Consider the following 19,470-nt stretch of genomic DNA (forward strand, 5'->3'; position numbering starts at 1 on the left):
AAATTTGTGATGTAGATATGGTTAGTTCTATTTTACTGTTGAAAAAACTTAGTTTTGAGACTGGCTAAATGATTTACTCAAAGTTGCACAATTAATATGCACTCTGATTCATGCTTAACTAATGCCAGTAGCATATTTTTAAACCACTATCTTCTTCAGTCTATAAAGTACGCTGCCTGTACACATACACTCTGACCTTCCACCATCAGAATGCATCAGAAATGCCAAGGTCAAAATTAAGCAAAGGAATGTAGAGGACAAGCAAAATGGAAGAACTTCACCCAGGAATACTCAAGCTGTGTAATCACAGATAATACAGTGGCACTATGATTTAAAAACCAACCAACACACACACACCTCCTGAAAAGAGAGTCTCTGTTGGTGACATTCTCTCTTGCTCACAGGACACCAACAAGTGCAGGAACTTAGGCTCAGGCTGTCATCATATGCTCAGAAGTAGTGTGTCTGCTGAGATCAGCTTGGAAGGCTTGTCTGTGCACATAACCTATCACCACACAGCTCGACCACAATTTACCTGACTCCTTGTCATGGTTCATCTTTTGCTTTCAGTCTTGGCCTTGGTGCTTAGACTGCTAAAAAATGTCCTAAGGGTTTGCCAAGACTATTTGGTGACAATCACCCAGCTTACTGCAGCACAAGCACTCTGTGGAGTTGGGGGCACTTGATTGAAAATCACTTACTCCATCCCCGAGAAGTAATATTTTCAGTTTATTTCACACAGACAACACTTTTTCAAATTCAGAGAGAATGTCTGTTTCCATAGCACAGGTAATTTATTCCAGTTACTTAAGATTAAACTCTAAATCCATGTGCCATTGGTAATTTAGGATGGATATAAGGAAGAATTTCCTGAGAGCCTCATGGGCTATTAAACACTGAAATGTGCTACAGAAGAAAATTGAAGGACCCTTTCCTTCAAAAGTCTTTAGAAGTGGAATCAGTGAACATTATCCAGCGTGGGCTAGGGTGCACCCATGTGAAGGCAGGGATATGGAATAGATGACTTCTCAAGGGCTGGCTTTCTATGATTCATGCTTGAAAATCGATGATCTGTGTTGAGAAAAATTATATCTTATCAGTATGTGAAGAAAGCAAACATAAAATATTCTAGAGGCAATGATAAGCATTTATAGAATTAAGCCAATACTGCTGCCTTCGAAGACCTTTACCAAGTTTCACTGATTGCAAACATGGCAGTGACACTACAATCTGGGGGGGGACCACAATTTTTAGTGTAATACTTAAAACTCATGCAGTGAGAATGGAGAAACTCTTTCAAAAACACTCACATTTATTTACTGCCTACATTTAGTAAACATGAGAGGGGTTAGACACCGTCCAAAATGCTGGCCCTGCATCCATATTATAAACACAAAACTAAAGATATAAATGGCTCTCAAAGATAGTACGATGCTATTTTTAAATGCTATTTTTAAACGGCATATAATCTATTTTTCTATACTCACAGATTTTTTTAGGTAACTAGTCTTTTTTTTAATATATAAACTTTTTTATTGAGTTATAGTCATTTTACAATGTTGTCTTTTTTTTTAGTTTTTTGTTTGTTTGTTTGTTTGTTTGTTTGAGGGGGGAGGTTTATTTACTTACTTATTTTAGAGCAGGTACCTGGGATCGAACACAGGACCTCATGCATGCTAAACATGTGCTCTGCCACTTGAATTATACCCTCCCCCTGATACTCTTAGATTATTAAGGCAGTTCTCCACTGAACTTGGGATCTTTTAGGACCAGGAAGATACTAGAGCCTACATTTCGGAGGAACTGCAAGGGAGTGCCAGATTACTCCAACTAAGAAAAGCAGAAGCCTACTTGGGATTAGGACGCTAATGGTCAATGAGGTGTCAGCAACCCCATGGAAATGTCGCTGCCTTGAGTTCCAATAAAGATCCCTGCTGGAAAGGAAACTGACTAATGAGTTGGACAGAACTTGTCTCGGACCTTCTGCTGGATGCTGCTGACAATTTTGGCAGGAGGGCTGTACATGGTAGGGCATGCTGTCTCTCATGATGAAATGTCAGAATCAAAATGGGGAAAATATAAAATGTTTACCTGAGCCCCCTCCACCTGCCATTAATTAAGATCAAGATGGCCTGACCTCTTATCTCTACTGTATTTTTTTTTCCTGCATAGCCAGAGAGGAAAGAGCCAAAATCCCAAAATAATGGGGATTTATGCTTTTTAAAAGCTAGGCATCTAAGGAAGTAAAAACGTTAGATAGGAAAGATAAAAGATGTGAACTATTTTAATTATAACGTTAGCCACTGGGAAGTATAGTCTGAGAGTCTTTCTAGTATAAAAATAACCTCCTTTGCTTTAGAGATATTTGGAAAGTTAAAGTATGTAACTTTGATAAGCATCACTGCTCACTGGATTATAGCCAGCCTAAAAAAAAAAAAAGTCAAAATTGTAAACTGCTCAAATTCCCTTCAATTCTGTAATAAGTAAATAAGTTGTAGTATATTCAAATAATAGAATATTAAACATCAATGAGAATAAAAATCCTACAACTACCAGTAAGTAACAAAGTGGATACTTATCACAAACACAATGCACAGCAAAGGCAGTCAGACACAAAAGGGAAACCAGCACTGTGGTGTCAGACGTAAGCATAAGGGTCGCCAGTCTGGGAATAACTAGTGACTGCATGGAGCACTGGGGGCTTCTGAGAAGGTGGTAATAGCCAATTCTTTGATCTGAAAGCTGCTGAGTTTCTGAAAACTCATCAAAAGGTGTATTTAAAACATGGGCACTTTTTGTTTAAGTATATGCTTAAATTAAAAGTTAAAAAAACTACTTGACCCCATATGGCCCTCAACTACCACACATGTATATGATTTAGAATAAGCTTTCTCCAGTAAGTGTTCTATCCTTGCTAAATTTCCTGTGTCCACTTTCTCACACTGATTTCTCTGTAAAACCCAGTCCAACTGGTCTTTTTTTTTTTACCCACTGCTCAGCAACAGGGCTCCTTTGAAGGCCACAAATGACCCTAAACCAGTGGCTAGTTTTCTGTCTTCATCTGACTTGACTTCCCAGCAGCACTTGCTGTACTGATCACTGTTCTTGAAAAAATTTCATCCTTTGGCTTTGTGACACGACGTTCTCCCTGTTGGCCACTTCTCTGTAGTATCCCTTGCTCAATATAACAAATAAAACCAGGAAAATGACATAACTAGAATTCACATAACACTACAAACTTCAAATTACCCGTAAGTATAGATGTAGACACCTATTTTCAGCAGAGCCATCTCTCAACTTTGCAGACAGATGGATGGTGATGGTGGGGAGGAGGGCTTGGAAAAACTGCTGAGGAAGAGGGAAGAGGAGAAGAAGTGGCCATGACTGATCGAAAATGTCCCAGAAAGAGAAAGTCCACTGTCAGTGTGAAAATACAGAAAAACATTTCCGATAAATAAGAGCACTGACAGGAGAGAAGGGGCATAACAGTGTGTGGGGTTCCCAGTGACAAGACTGAGAGGCATTATTTCTGAAGGATGAGAATAGGAGAAAGAGAGTGGCGTTTTTTGGTGACTGGAAAGTAAACAGAAAAAAGAAGCAGGAAGGGAAAAATGTGATCAAGCTGGACGAAAAGAAAATAAAACAAAACCAAGGGCATACAATCTCTGTCCACACTAACCAAATAACCCAAACAAATCAAGAATTTTCCACTCTTGAAAATTCAAGTGAAATTTGAAAGGTTCAAGTGAAACAGGGAACTTACAACCCATCCCACTGGCATCTTGTCCACACGCTGCGTAGACGTAAGCTGTCTGTATCTACACACTCAGCTATTAAGGAGGGAGACAGTGCTTCTCTCCCAGGTGAGAATTCTCTCTCAGGAGAGAACCACAAAGCAGAAGAAAACACTAACACAATATTTCAAACTGAATTAAATATCCCCAGACAAGTGTTTGTGGACATATAGCCAGAAGAAGAAACGTGCATATTAAGGAAAGGATGAAATGAAAGTTGATTGAACTCAGTGAAGAAGGAGGAGGAGGAGGAGGGTGAGGACAAGGGAAAAATTACAGCAGCAATAATGTCTAAATTAGGAGGTTCCCCGGCAGAATAGGCTTAAACAAAAATGTAATAAGGGACTTTGGAGAAAAGTAGGAAAAGAACCAAGAGAATGAAAATGAGTTAAAATTAGACTTAAAAAGGATGAGAAGAAAATTGGTTAAAATGAAAAATAGGTAAATGTAAAAACATGGCATAATAAAAAAAATAATAAAACAGAGCCAGTATTTATTTATTTAATATAAAAATTCCTGGAAATAAAATAAGAACTCTTTTTTTTTAAATATGGAAGATACCCAGAAGCTACCTGAGAACTTTTCTTGAAACAACCACAGAGAAAAGGTTGGAAGCAGTAAGTCACTCACAGCAACATGACACTGGGCTAGACTGTTAACCTACTGGTCCGAGCAGCGGACACTCAGCCAGACTCCCCAGGGCTCTACTTCCTTCTGTGCCTTCCCCCAACGTAGGAGCACTGCTAGAAATCTGTCTGCTCTTGGCATTATCCAAAAGTCCTGGTGGGCTCCTGTCATATACATACGACAAGGACCTCTGGTCTATTTCCCTGGACCCGGAGACCAAAGCGCAGGGACTCACCTTACTTTGCATTCACTTGAGTGAGTAATGACTCTCTTGAATTACTAGCACTCACTTTCTGTGGTTAGGTTGATTCATGTTTTTTTCATTGAAAATGCTGCTCTGTTGTTGTTTAGCTTTTTATGTTGCTTTTAAGAAACCTAATGTCAGTCAATTCTCTTGCCCTTTTAAGTTATTGATCTTTTTTGTCTGTAAGTTGAAAGGATTAGCCTGTAAGTCCTAAAGATTTTTTTAAAGTCTCATACATTTATTAACATACATCTTGGAGTTGACCACGGTTAAGGTCCAGCCCAGCCAGCTCTCTCTTCTGTAAGGTTTCACATGTCAAAGCACATCACATGAGTTATCATTTTAGTCATATCAATAAATGTGGATAGGATTAACTCAACTATTATAAGAAGACTTTTAATTTTACCAAAGAAGTAATGTGAAACCATAATCCTGTACATAAGTAATATACCTAAAATAATGTGATCCAAAACTCTAAAATAAAGTTTAGGGACATATTGGTCAAATGGTCAAATGGAAACATTAAGAAAGTAGGTTTAGAGGGATGGTATAGCTCAGTGGTAGAGCACATGCTTAGCATGCACAATGTCCTGGGTTCAATCCCCAGAACCTCCATTAAAAAAAAAATAATAAAATAAAATAAATTCCAAAAAGAAAGAAAGTAGGACTTGTGATCCTGATAGGCACAGTGAAGCAAGTGAAAAAAAATTAGGTGTGACAGAGGACACTTTTAATAATAAAAGCCATGATTTCCAATAAAGATGTAACAGTTACAAACATGGATATACCAAATAAATAATACACTACTACCCTTAGACTAAAAAATACAGCTGTGGAAAGGTTTTGGTGACTGTCTGCCTTTCTCCTTACGCCAATTATTATATATTAGCCTGTTCTGCTTTTCCAACTGGAAAAAAAAATCAAAAGTACCCTTGTCGTCCCTTTATGTTGTCCATAGGCAGTTTACCTCCTTTTTTAATCCTTAGGATAAATATGTGCACCTAGGATGGCAGGGGAAGCAAGGGGTGAGTCTTGACGTAGCAACAACTGCTATCAGCGTTTTGAAAGCCCTCTTCAAAGGAGAGAGGAGCCGTGGTTCCGAGGCACGGGCTTGGGGAGTCACATGCAAACAGTTTGAGCCCCAGCTCTGCCGAGTCCTCAGTATGTGGCTGTGAGCCAGTGATTTAACCTCTCCAACCTTCAGTTCCACTACCTATGTAGTGAGGATCATAAAAGAGCCTTCTTTTTGCTTTGTTGTGGAAAGGTACTGAGGTGATATGCTTGACACGGTGCTGGTGCATGACAGCCGTCAGTAAATTGTACCTTCATTTTTTTTTTAATTCATCTCTCTTATTAACACTAAATACTCTATGTTATTTATGGAACTCCTTTTGCGTAAATGTATCAAAACCCACATAGTGATACAAATACACAATAAATAATTAAGAAAGGATTATTCACCTCACTGAACAGATCACAGCAAGACCGTCTCAAATTATAAGCCACTGTTATGTATTTACTTTTTGTTAACAAGTAATTCCCAAAACACTTTTCATAAACACATAAATATGTATATAAGGAGAACCAAGCAATTAAGATTTATATACTTGAAGAATATACACATCATATTTACATGTCAGTCATCCTTAATGATGCCACAGCAGTTGAACATGTCATTACCCGTATCAGTGCCTTCATTCTAGATTATAATCAGTTAGTGAACAGGCAATGGCTATATTTAACTTGCCTTCTTCCTTGCTTCCTATTCGTACATACTACTAAAAAATATTGTCAACAAGATAACGTGTTTTCCAAAGTTTCTCATAACTAATCCTGTTATGCAAGTATGCAGTACAGAAAAAAAAAAAGTCTTTTTGTGTTAGCATTTGCTTCTCCCTCCAGGTGACTCTATGTGTCAGGGCACAATGAAATTGTCCTCCCTCAGGGTTGGATGGTCCAGGCTGCTCAGATCTAAAGAGAAGAGCGTAACCGTCTCTGGGTGTAGAAAGCCTGGGTGGAGGAGCTCTCAGGATCAAGAGGACAAAAATGAGAGGTATGTGATCGACCGGTTATTGTGGGGTTGATGAATGAAAGTGAAAATGGTTCCCAGAAATGTACTCATGATTTAAAAAAAATAATAATTCTGGTAGTATTGTAACCCTGTGATTAGGAGACAAGGCAGTTTTTCTGCTAAAAAAAATTCAAGTGAATGTAGAGGTTTTCCCTGTTATCTCAGCAGCATTAAAAGGTGGGAGGGAGCGTTTGCTTTGTTCTCAGCCCTTCCCCGCCAAGCTCCATCTGTGCGGAGTCATCATTTTCTGTACACGAAAAGGCATCCTACCTATCTAGGTCTGAAAAGATGCCCAGGAGAAAGCAAAACACTGATGCGGAATTTAAAGGGCAGCGGAAACAATAAAAAACATAATAGGTCGATTGATCCAAGAGTTTGCCGGCCTCTCCGTGTTGGGGGGATGTGGAGAACTTCACAAAGCACACTAGGTCAGGGCTCCCCAGAAATGATCGGCAGGAATACAGTCCTTCCTTGAGCACAAAGATTTGTCTCAACCAAGGACCCTCACTGAGGAAAATATTCTCTGTCCTCTGCACAGCGTCTTCACTGTTTGACCAAATCATTCTTCAGGTAAAAACTGTCACGTGGAGACGGTTGATTACATTAGTTCTTTGAAGAAAAAATAGTTTCTTAGAAGCACACCCTCTATCAGGAGATACAAATGTCTTCCAGTTTCACAGGCACCCTCTTACACTGGCTAAAATAAAAGGCTACTTTCGAGGCACATGTGGGCTAAGTGAACGAGTGTGATACACACACGACGCTTTTTTCTTTCTTTCTTTCTTCAGAGTAGAGGTTCTTTCATGAAATGCAATTTATCTGTTTATATTTTCTTGGAGACCGGTTCTACTTTCACAGCCCAGGAAGCCCTCGCTTAACGTCTGCCGCCCTTCTCTTTTGAGCTCTAGTCACTTCATCCCCTTCCTTGCTCTACGTTGGATTACCGAGGTGAGGTGTAATACCTCACTGATTCTACGTAAAATCACACTGCACCTACCTCTGTGTGCATCTGTGTGTGACACTGGTTGTGTTTAAGGTGCTCCTTTACTCTTAGTAAGTTAACAAACAAACATAAATACCTAGAGTCTTAAAGGTGTCAAAATGATGTTAAAATCCATTAAAAGAAGCTTAAACTGGATGCAGTTAGTTTCCCATCTCTATGATTGCTTTTGCTTGATTTCCAGGGTCATTTTGAGTCTGTGGCAAACTGTTGCTTTTGTTATAGTACTTGTAATTCCACAGGGGAGAACAAAGAAAAAGAGAAAGAAACAAGGAAGATTAGAAAAATGTACATAACAATGGTATATTCAGGAAAAGATAATATAGATTGCTAACCGTTATGAAAGTAAGATTTACTTTCAAAGTGTGTTAGACTTTCATTTGTAATATTGGCATCAGAAACAGAAGTATATCTTTATTTCCTTAATTTTTTTAGTTTGTAGGGAAAATCTCTTATGCAGCATACTATTTTTATTGTTGAAAAAGTGTGAATAAGTAACCTAACAATTACGAAATGGAAATTCAGAAGACATAACTAAAACCTAATTATCTTAGGTATCTATAATATCTGACATGGCTCATAATAGTATTGAAAACAGGACTATTCTTAGCCTGACCCCTAGTGTTAACAGCAAATAAGTGTGTATTCTGATAGTATTAGGCCAAAAAAATTGTTTCAAAAGAAATACACACCCATAATTTTTTTCATTATAGAATAATTCATCCTTTGTGAGTAAAGACCAAGCTCAGAAGCGTCAAACCAGAAGAAGCTCAGAGATTAACACCTTCAATTGATAGATGAGAAACCTGAGCCTGGCAATTTTTAGGATCATAGAATTACTCTGAGTTAGTGAACAGAGCTGTGTTTCAGTCTTTGCACCCACACCACTGGCCATAAACCAATTTTACAACCACAGGAAAACAATCTTTGGCTTTAAATCCCTGTCATCACCACTCCCTGAGCCCTGCCACAGCTAAGATGCAGGTACACTCCTTGTGTGCCTGTAGGCAAGTTCAAGTCTCTCAAAAGGGCCACAGAAAGAATTTATTCTTTATTAATCCAGCTCTGAGTTTAGAGCTGTCTGACTTTAGTCAACTGACAATCTTAGTAATTATCCACCCATTTACAAGACATTCCCAAGTGCAGCTCCTTAATTCAACCAACTCATGTTTCCTTCCTTTCTCTGGTAGGAGGAAATCTCTTACAGCAGAAGCCCTCCGACGCTTTCCTTTACAACTTCAGGTGATACATAACTAACAGATAAAGGAGAACTGTGGATTGTTTGCTTATTTTTCTTAAGATCTGGTACATCCAGCTCTTCTGATATCCTCTGCACTACATAAACTTATTTCTTTCACATTCCCATTGAGTTATGTGATGCAAAAGTAAACAAGCCTACAGTAGCAGACATTTCTGAGTTTCGTTAACCTGGAAAAAGTGCTCATTTTACCTGATGCTTGAGAGGTCATTTCTCTGGACGTTAAATTCAAGGTTAGCAATCATTTTCTTTTAGCACATCAGATATTCATCTCTCTTCTGCTTGTCATTTATGCTTTAGAAAAGTCACTTGTCCATCAGAAAGCTTCTGCTTCAACTTTTTTAAAATTTGGTTTTCTACAGTTTCACTGTGATGACTCTTGGTATGTGTTTCCTTTTGTGTAACTTGGGACTCATTAGGACTTCAAAAGTGAGGATTAAGATCTTTCATCTGTTCTGAAACATTATCAGTCAGTATCTTTTGAAACATTTCTTCTGTCCCATTTATTCTTTTGTCTCCTTCAGGAATCCATGCTTAGAGCGTCTCATGTTCTTCTGTTAGTGTCTTAACCTCTTTTCCACCTCCTATCTCCCTGTTTCCTTATCCTTTATTCTGGATCCTATCTTCTGATCTATCTTGGTTTTCTCTTCATTTACATCAAATCTGTTACTAGCATGGTCACTGAATTTTTAATTTAGTTAATCTATTTTAGTTAATTTTTATTAGAATTTATTTTTACAACAGTTTTAGATAGAAAAATTAAGAAGCTAGTACAGAGAATTCCTATATACTCTCTACCCAGTTTCTCCTATTATTAACATTTTACATTATTATGACACACTTATTACAGTTAATGATCTAATATTGATATACTACTACTAACTAAAGACCGTAGTTTATTTAAATGTCCTTAGACTTTACCCAATGTTCTTTTTCTGTCCCAGGATCTTGTCTAGGATAGCACATTGAATTCAGTTGTTTTTTCAGGCTCCTCTTGTTCTAACACATTCTGCAATTTTTCAGTTTCTCTGACTTTCCTTGTTTGGAGCAGTTTTGAGGATTACTGGTCAGGTATTTCGCAGAATGCCCTCCTACTGGAATCCGTATGATGTTTTCTCATGATTAGACAGGGAATGAAATAGCAAATGTTGCTGTAAGGATCTGTTAAGAAAAATTTGAATAGTAACACTGGAATTTCATTTCCTTGAAATTTGAAATGATTTAGCTTCTAGTATTTTTTTCCTTGTCCAGGGTAGATCAGATGCCTCCAGGACTTTCTGATCAGTTATGTTTTAATTTTCTGTGTGGTGACCCTGTTTACTCATGTATTTTAAGCATGGATTAGGAGTCAGATTTCAGATGATTTCTTCTCTGTAATTACTGTGATATCACTGAAAATATGTTGATCTCTTGGACTAAGAAACTCAATGTATCAATGACAATGATTTTTACAGGACAAGTAGTGTTTTACTGAGCTGTCAAAAAAACAATGTTTGATATGTCACACGACATTTTCTTTTGAACAAGATAAAAGATTTTAGATGACAGATCCCAATGAAACATTAATTCCATCAGTATTTGAAATATTAACCAGGGTATCTCTATAGATTAAAAGATGTGTTCGGAATGCAAAGAAAATATTGGCAGTTGATATGTAAGTTGTTTATCTATCTTTTCCTCTACTTAAACGTACAGAGAATTGACAATATAAAGGCAAAAGAGGAAGAACACAGAAAAGGGGATTTTTTAATCATTCCTAATTGATCAGCTAAATATTGATTTGAAGTTATCAAGTAACTGATTCATAACAGTATCAACAACTTCTAAAAACTGATTTTCTAGAAGTTGAAATTCTTTACAGAAAATTAATAATACACAAAATTTATATTTTAATACTGAAGTTTACAATGTAATAACCTAGTGAATCAGATTTCTTAAATTTTCTTCTTGTATTGATATCTTGACTTTTAACTACCTAAAAATCACTTAAGTCCAGGAGGCCTTGTAACATCAGAAACTGGTATATTCATGCTTTAAATCATCTATAAAATTAAGTTGGATTAAATTTGCACCCTACTGTATCTTGAAAGCTGTGTATTTGAGGATAAAATTCAACCTAAATGGTTCCTTCTGTCTTTCATTATAAAAAAACTAAAAATCACAGGTCATTAGTGGAATATACATAAATTATTCCACCTAATTCATAATTTTTTATTCTATTCCCAAATACTCAATTTACTCTCTATTTGAATTTTACCAGCAAAAATAAAAAGGCCAGTGTAAAATATAATATTTTAAGCAATATATCCTATCAAAGAAAAAAATGGAATTTCTGCAACAAGAAAACCACAGTGAATTTTTAATTTTAGCAATGCAATTACCTTGATTTCTCAGGTATGTAATAATATACCAGTCAGAGCTTTATGTGTGTTATTTTAAACAGATGGATTAGGGTCCAATGTCACCCTGAAAAAATCCTTCATAAAGGAAGTTCAAAACCTACGGACTAAAGAGGAGCAATCGCCAATGCAAGAGTGCTGATTCTCTAACGTGCTCCTTAGCGCCAGCGATGTTGAAAGAGAAATCCGAAGACTTTCTTCTTCAAGCACAGTTCCTATAGCAACCCCCAAATGGTGGCTGTGTTTTCTCCCATCTTGGACGCTGTGCTGGAAAGCGAGGCAGGTGGTTGGCCTGCTCTTCTTACTGTTGTTTTTCAAACTATTCTCCTTCACTTCTGTCCAAAGACCCTCAAGCTCTGAATTTCACACAGCAGATAATTCTTCTTACAACTAACATTTTTGGTTTCATTTCTTAGTTCCACTCATTTCTATTGATTCTAGACCTAGCTCCTATCACTCCTTTTATGACACGTGGGACTTTCTCTTGCTTTAATTCTTGGCAGTTTTGTTATATGTGTACTAATCCTTGCCATGCTCTGGCCTCTCAGTTGCTTGATCTCCTTTTCACAGTGACTTTCTCCATCCACTTTTCTCAGACACTCACTCTCATGGCCATATCTAAGATCTTGTCATTACCAATCTCTGTACAACAAAACAGCAGCCTCTGTGCAGATCCTAATCTCTGACACTAAATATAACGACAATCAGCTGCCCCCGTCACCAACAGAAACCTGTTCAACAACAGACAGGGCTAAGTGTCCTGAGACGTTGAGAATTCACACTAGCCCCAACTACTTCCCTAGTTGAAACAGAAAAGATGGAGCTGCTGAACATCTTTTGTTCTTGATAGATAGAACCAAACTGAGATGTGCATTAAGACTCTTTGTACTGTTTACACCTGTGGTGTTTCAACATCAATCTACAGAAGCCATAAATGTTCTAACACATTCTGCAAGCACTGAAAAAAAAAAAAGAAAAGAAAAAGAAGGGTGATGGAAGAAGTAGATTACGATGTTACTAAAAATAATTTTTGTAAACACACAAAATAATAGCTCCAAGTAAAATCCACTCAAGGAAATGGTGACTTGAATTTACCCTTTGAAATCAACTTAAATGAGATTGACTGGGTTAGTGTGTTCAAATTAGGGATATGACTATCTAGGTTATTTAAACTTAAATTTTGAATGCAAGTTATTGTCAAAATGCAAGGGATTTAGTTTACCCTAGCAAAGAGCTCTATTTGCTAATTATAGGCTTAATGTTAAATTAGGTCCTATTTCTCGGTAGCAGCAATGTAATCAGAGGTGAATCCCGTGCCTCTATTAAACATTCACATTAGAACGGCCTAATTATGTCAGGATTTGTTTGGGTAGCACTGGCAGATGTTCTGAAAGGCTGTGGAAAATGCAGTCACTGATTCATAAGAGATGAGCATTCACTTATGACCATCTCGACATCAGAGCAGGATATGTGATTGCATGAAATTAAGAAATGTACTGGTGCTTCTCAGTATAATTCATTACAATAGATCATCTGAGCCCCTGTAACAAAGGAACTTGTTCTCCATTTGCCTCGGGAAAATATTGCTGGAATTCATAAAAGAAGCCCAGGAAACTTTAAGCATTTTAAAATTCACTGTTGTAGAACAAAAAGCTGTTTAAATTATTGTAATCAGAGTTTTAATGCTGGGGGAAAACAATCACATAAGTCACTTTTGTTCCAACTGGACACACATTTCCTGAGCCCTCTCTAGCTTCACAAAGACACAATAATGCTGTGAGATTTTACTGGTGTAAGTCCTGTCGGATCACAGTTGAGTAGATGGTACCAGGTCAGTCAATGCCACTCAAAGAAAAGTGCAGCTGGCTCTGTTTCCTCTACTTCATTTCGTGATATGATGCTTGAAGGGCTAATCACAGGTCAGATAAGCCACAGCAGGAAGAATCAAGGCTGCTGCGGGTGACACAGTTCTTGCCCAAAGACAGAAACTCCAGGTCCAGACTTACTTCCTGTCTTCTCCTGCACTCCTGCCTAAGGCCCAAGAGTCCGCTACGCTAAGCTCATTTCACAGCGTCAGGACATCCTCCAGGCTCTCTGAAAGTCCTCTGCTCATAATATGCTTGTTTTCACCCATTTTCCCTAGATTCTGCCTCATATCTAGATCTTCCCTGTCTGCCTGGCTCTCTCTCTGACAAATAAATTGGTTGGACCGTCTGCCTGATTTTCTTTTGAAATTCTTTTCCATGAACCTACTCCTTGGGTGACCCCCTGGATTCCACATAGTGTAGCTCATGGAGGACAGACCCCCTGACATGCATGCACTTCCCATGGACTCTGACCAAATTCCTGGGACACACAGTGCATGGAGCCCTGCGTTCTCAGGAAGGGGTTCAGAGAAAGTACGGTCCTGCTGACAATGTGACCTCCAGCTTCCAGCCTCCAGAACCATGAGACGATTTCCTTGTTTTAAACGAACCGGTTTGAGGCACTTGCTATGGCAGCACTGGGGAACTAACATACTTTCCTTCCCCCTCGTCCCACAGCTGAGCCGGACCAAGTGTTGCAATGATCTGTGGTCACGGATGCAGCCTCCCTGAACTCACCTCGGGAAGGCGGCGCTGGGGGACAGGGCACTACAGAAACTGCGGGAAACAGTCATGAGTGTGCCTGCCACACTGGCGCTCCCCTCCAAGTACGCTGCTTCGGATTCACAGGAAACCCAAGGTCAGGGGAGAACAAAAAGAGCACACTCTCAAGAGTCAGACAGACCTGGGTTCTAATCTGATCTCCGCTGATTTCTGGCTTCTGATTTTGAGAAACATTCCCTAATCATTTTGGTTTTCTGTGTCTTAACGTTTGAAATGTAGTTAATAATATTTGCCTTACGATGTTGCTATAGGATGTGGGAAGAAATGTATATAAGTTACCCCAAAACTGCTATTATAGTAACCATAGAGAGTTCAGATTATTTATAATGCACAAAACAAAACACATCAATTGACAATGGTCTACATCCCTGTTTAAATGACTTTCTCTAATCCTCTTCTGGTGGGACCTGGTTTCACGGCCAGGGATCTACTCTGCATTAATTTGATAATGGGAAAATGTTTGCATAAGAACTTCATTAATGTAAAACAAATTTCTTAGTTTCATATTACTTTAATATTAACAATGATATGTCTTAAAGTGTCCACATTTCATTAAATTTCAGTAAACTTTATAGTTTGAACAAGATGTGAATATAAATTATTCATGTACAAACAAAGCATTCATGTTTTTACCAAAACTAACCTTTGGGGAATCACAGGTACCATGTGATAAAAATGACTGAAAAGGATACAGATGCCAGGGGAAAATGGCATTAAGCTTGATTTTGTAAGTACCCAGTGTTGCCAACTGAAGTGAGGACATAATTAATGTGGAATCAGTTTTCAATATGAGATTTATAGACAATTATAAAAATTACCCAAAGGTCAGATTTAATAGTTAAATGATTTTCAGGAAAAAAGAGATAATTATTCCTACTCTGTTGCATTCAACAACAACAAAAAATTTTTGTGTCTACCGTGTGCTAGATACAGAGATTATAAAGGTAAGATTCAGTTTCTGATTACAAAGCAATTACAGCTACAGGAACTCATGCACTAAGTTTAAACCACTTTTTAAAACTCCAGTAATTTTTCATAAATTTTGGTCTTCAAGTTAAAAAATGAGAATAAAATTATGTATTAATATTTTTGTGAAAGTGGTTCATACCTGATTAGACATTCACCCCAAAATTCACATTGGGCCCTCAATTATCTGGACTATTTTTTCATAGATGTCTAAATTACTGTTTAGCTTTGTATTTTACAAAAAATCATGATGGTCTTTCTACTTGATGTGTCTACAGCAACAGCACAGCACCTGGCAATAAAGTAGAATTTATATAAATATTGCTGAACAAATGAAATAAACAATTAATGTATACTGAATATTGATATTTTAAAATATGCCTCCTGAGTCCTTGGTGGAATGATATAAAATGATTTCATTATGTAAATGCAAAACAAATTAAAATTATCTCAAATAAAACTAATTACTGAGAGCCCTGGCTGGTGTGAATGAATGGTCTGATTAAATCTGACCACTTATTTTTTGTGAAACATAATTTAGCAGATCTGCACATGAATAGAAGAGGAAAATTAAATTAGTTTACTTAAAATGGAAAATTCTGGAAGAGTTCACAAATGAAATAGTCTCACTGATCAAAACCATGTCTTCTGCAATTTGTGAACTATTTAAATATCACAGGAATAACTGTCATTTGAGCCAGGATCTGACTGGCACTGAGCCATTTTGTCATTCACCCAGTGTGAGTCCTGAGTTTGGATTATAAACATTAGCAGGAACTCTCTATTCACCACCAACTCTTCAATTCAGCCAAATTCTGATGTCAGTTTATGCAAATGTGGCTCAGTTGCAGCCTTGATTAACTCAGGTTCCATACTCTGACCACTACGTAATGTGATGGTATTACCTGCTGATTTAAAACCTTTCCGGAGCCCGCCAGTCCCCCAAGATAAAGTCCACACTCACAAAGTCTAGACGGCTCTCGAGATCTGCCTTTCCACCCTCTGGCCCCAAGTCTGCTCCAGAACAGCCATCCCACTCCTCTCTCAGCACCTACGGAGGCTCAGCTCCCTCTTAACTCCGAGCCTCGGGGTTTGCAGTTCCTTTACGAGGAAAGCTCTTCTCACTCTCCACCTGGATAACTCATTCCTGCTCTTTGAGTGTCATTTTACACTTTATTTCCCTGAGGAGAAAATGATCATATCCTAAGATTGGAGGATAGGTATTGTGTTTACCTTGTTGAATCCACAGCATTAAGCAAATCCCTAGCCTTTATAAAGATTTCATTCATCCTTTCAATCCTTTACTCATCCAACAAATATTTATTGATCATCTAATACCTGCCAGTCATTGTTCTAGACATGAGAGACGTAATAACAATGTGGGACCAAGCCCCTTCCTCCTGAGGCTTACACTCCTGTGATTCATACAGGCAAGTGAGACATGAAGACAGATCATTTCAGAAGGTCATGAACACTAGGAGGAAGATCCGTCATGGGTCTGGGGTAGGGTCTTCTTGAAGAAGGTTTCATTTGAGTGGGGTCTTAAAAAAATAAAGCCACGAGGCATCATGGTTTTAGGCGACAGACAAATCCTGAGGCATGCTGCAAGTCCTGGTTTGCAGTTTGAATTTGATTTTAAATCATAAAGCCACTGGAGGATACAGAGCAGAGGAGGGCCATGTTCCTGTAAAGCTTTAGAAAAATTACACTGTTGGTAATGAAATGTAGGAGGAGCAAGAGTGGAAGCAGAAGTGATGATGGCTTGACCTAGTAGGTTTAGAGGGATGATTGGCAAGATTCAGGATCTAATTTGGAAATAGAGTTTTGAAGCCATCTGATAGTTTAAATGTAGCAGATGAAAGAGAGAAGTCAGTAAGTACTTACTGAAATTAATTCTCTTATTTCATTTTAAGAATAATGCAAAAAGAAGAGTTTTACAGTACATCATGGTTTCTCAATCTCAGCACTACTGACATTGTGATCTGGATAATTGTTGTGGGGAACTGTCCAGTGTTTTGTAGAATGTCTAGCAGCATCCTGGCCCCAACACACTAGATGCCAGAAGCAGCCAATTAAGTCTCCAGACATTGCCAGATATCCCCAGGGAATAAAATCTGACCTGGTTGAAAAACACTGGATTAGATACATAAAATGATACTTCATTTGTAATCATATTGTAAATATGATGCTATGCTATACTTATGGGAAGTGATAATATTTTCTATTCTTAAAATTTTCAAGTAAAAGATTATAACCATCTTTTCTAGATGGCTTGTTGGCAGCTGTTTTGTGAGAATCTTTACAGATGCATCAGTCAACAATTAATATTTATTTTAATATTTAGAGCAAGGTATCTGCAGTACAAGCCTGCTGATAAATCCTGCCTATGCCATTCATTGGCTGGGGTTAGATGATAATAACCTTTCTCATGGGGATTGTTTTGCACGGAAAACCTGAAAAACACCTACAACAGTTCCTGGCACACAGTAAGCGCTCAATACGTTAGTTGTTGTTGAGAAAACTACCAGTGGCTTATGGGGGACTCCACAAAGAAAAGTAACTTTCTCTTCTCAAAGAACCATATCTGTACCTCCTACCAAATAACAGTAATATAAGAGGTGATTGAAGTTACTGTGACTTATTTCAGAGTCCCTGTCAGGATGAGATGAGTCATGGAATGGGGCTTTATCTAGAGGCTGCTTGACACTTGTCTCAGATGCTTCAGGGACATTTCTGCCGATCCTCAGCCCTCTCTCTTCTCAATGTAGAGGCATTTCCAGGGTAGAGTAATTGGGAAAGCAGTGGGTGGCTCTTTGGAAGTTCTGGAGAATGTGGATTCTCTTCAGAGACTGGAGGTATGAACAAGCTGAAGAGCGACATTGATTAGCCATTTAATTCATGATGTACTTAAGAGATGTAATTTTTTTCTTATACAAAATATCACAGTTATAAACTGATGCCCACTATAACTAATCTGACATCATGAGTTATGTGACTCAGTCTCAGAGCAAAGAATGCACAGACCAAGAACTACAAGCAACTACAAAATAACTCAAGTATTCTGTGTATTTTTCCCATGAAGTGAATAGTACATGTACACAGCCCATGGCTATGTTTAGCTTTTTTTCCTTTTCTTCATATAAATAAATCCCTTAAGCCTCATGGCTTATACCTACCATCCCCCAAACATCTTCCTCAGTCTGATCTTACCCATCTCTTTTTCTCTACTGCTCCCTTCTAATTTTCAATCTGCAAAGTAACATTCAAAAGGTCAAATATGGTAGATAAGAGTGGAAGAAAACTGAGCAGGGGAGGCTAGCCTACTCATTGATGGACAAATGGCAAAAACACAAGGGATGATAATACACTGATATATTTGTCTGATCCCAGCAGTGTATAATTTTGCCACACTGTTTTCTTCTTTCCTAAAGTTTCTCGTGTTTTAAATTGACCTCTTGATGGACAAATCAAGGATGAAATAGTACATTTGTCCAGTATGATCTCTATACTGTCCCATCTTGTTCGATTTTCCTTGCCAGACTCTACTGCCCTCCACCAGTCTCAGGTAAATTAGCATATGTGTATTCATTTCAGGTCACATTTTCAAATCCTCCATGATTTATGGGTTGTACAGTGTCAATACAGGTTAAATTGCAAAGTATACTTATATTAATATTTAATATAATTTAACTCTTATTTAATTAAACTATTTCCTCAGCTACTCCAAATAAATACTTTGTTGCCTTGCACATATGGTAATCTCCGCCTTCACATCATTATACTTAACATGCCCTTCCTTAGTAAAATCCTCCATCCTCTCCTTTTTACCAAATAGTTTTGCTCACATTGAAGGCTCATTTCAGCTGTTTGCAATGAAGCTTTCCTACTCTATTAATTTATAATAATTCCTCTATTTTAACAAATGAAGCATTAATAATTTATACTATCCAAGATTTCAGCTGACTAGAAAATTTTTTGTACTAATTGTTTTTACTTTATAAGCCTCATTTCCTCAATAAGATTGTGAGATCTTCAATCAGTGGAGCTTGCTGGCATAACTAAAGAAGATTTATCTTAATTACCACAAATGAGAAATAAAATGTCTTTTTGATGTCTATCTTAGGCATATATTTATCCTTACCCTGTCCCTTAGCACCTAGTACTTAAGTGGGCACATACAAGGTATCCAATAAATATTTGTTCACGTGACATGGCAGATAGGTAAATACCTTCATTACATGTATTTATATAACATAAAAGAGAATGATATCCCTCATTAAAGATTCCATGGGCCTGTAATATATGAACTGTGTACGTTATGTGAGTTCTTAGGAAGTGTTCCGTATAACTTAAAAAAACAATATTTAATTGATGCCAAAGATTTTTTTCCTAATCTAGGAAATAAAATTATAAGTTGCTCAAGGTAGAATTTAAGCAGTGGTTCTCAAATTTCAGCAGAATCA

The 19,470-nt window shown here is 37.7% G+C and overlaps 1 long non-coding RNA gene across 4 annotated transcripts in view; it reads right to left on the reverse strand.

Moving 5' to 3' along the window:
* Window positions 1–716: 716 nt before the first annotated feature.
* LOC140690264 (uncharacterized) overlaps window positions 717–19,470 on the reverse strand; it is a 47,790-nt gene continuing 29,036 nt past the window's right edge. For 2 of the 4 annotated variants that reach the window (XR_012065480.1, XR_012065479.1), the window contains 3 exons: window positions 15,150–15,299; window positions 7,816–7,963; window positions 717–1,071 (listed from right to left, as the gene is read on the reverse strand). This is a non-coding gene — a long non-coding RNA (uncharacterized lncRNA). Of the gene's footprint in view, window positions 1,072–7,815; window positions 7,964–15,149; window positions 15,300–18,183; window positions 18,257–19,470 lie in introns of all 4 variants that reach the window. The other 2 variants (XR_012065478.1, XR_012065477.1) reach the window with 2 other exon arrangements.

This window comes from Vicugna pacos, chromosome 29 (assembly GCF_048564905.1).
Source record: "Vicugna pacos chromosome 29, VicPac4, whole genome shotgun sequence".
NCBI lineage: Eukaryota > Metazoa > Chordata > Mammalia > Artiodactyla > Camelidae > Vicugna > Vicugna pacos.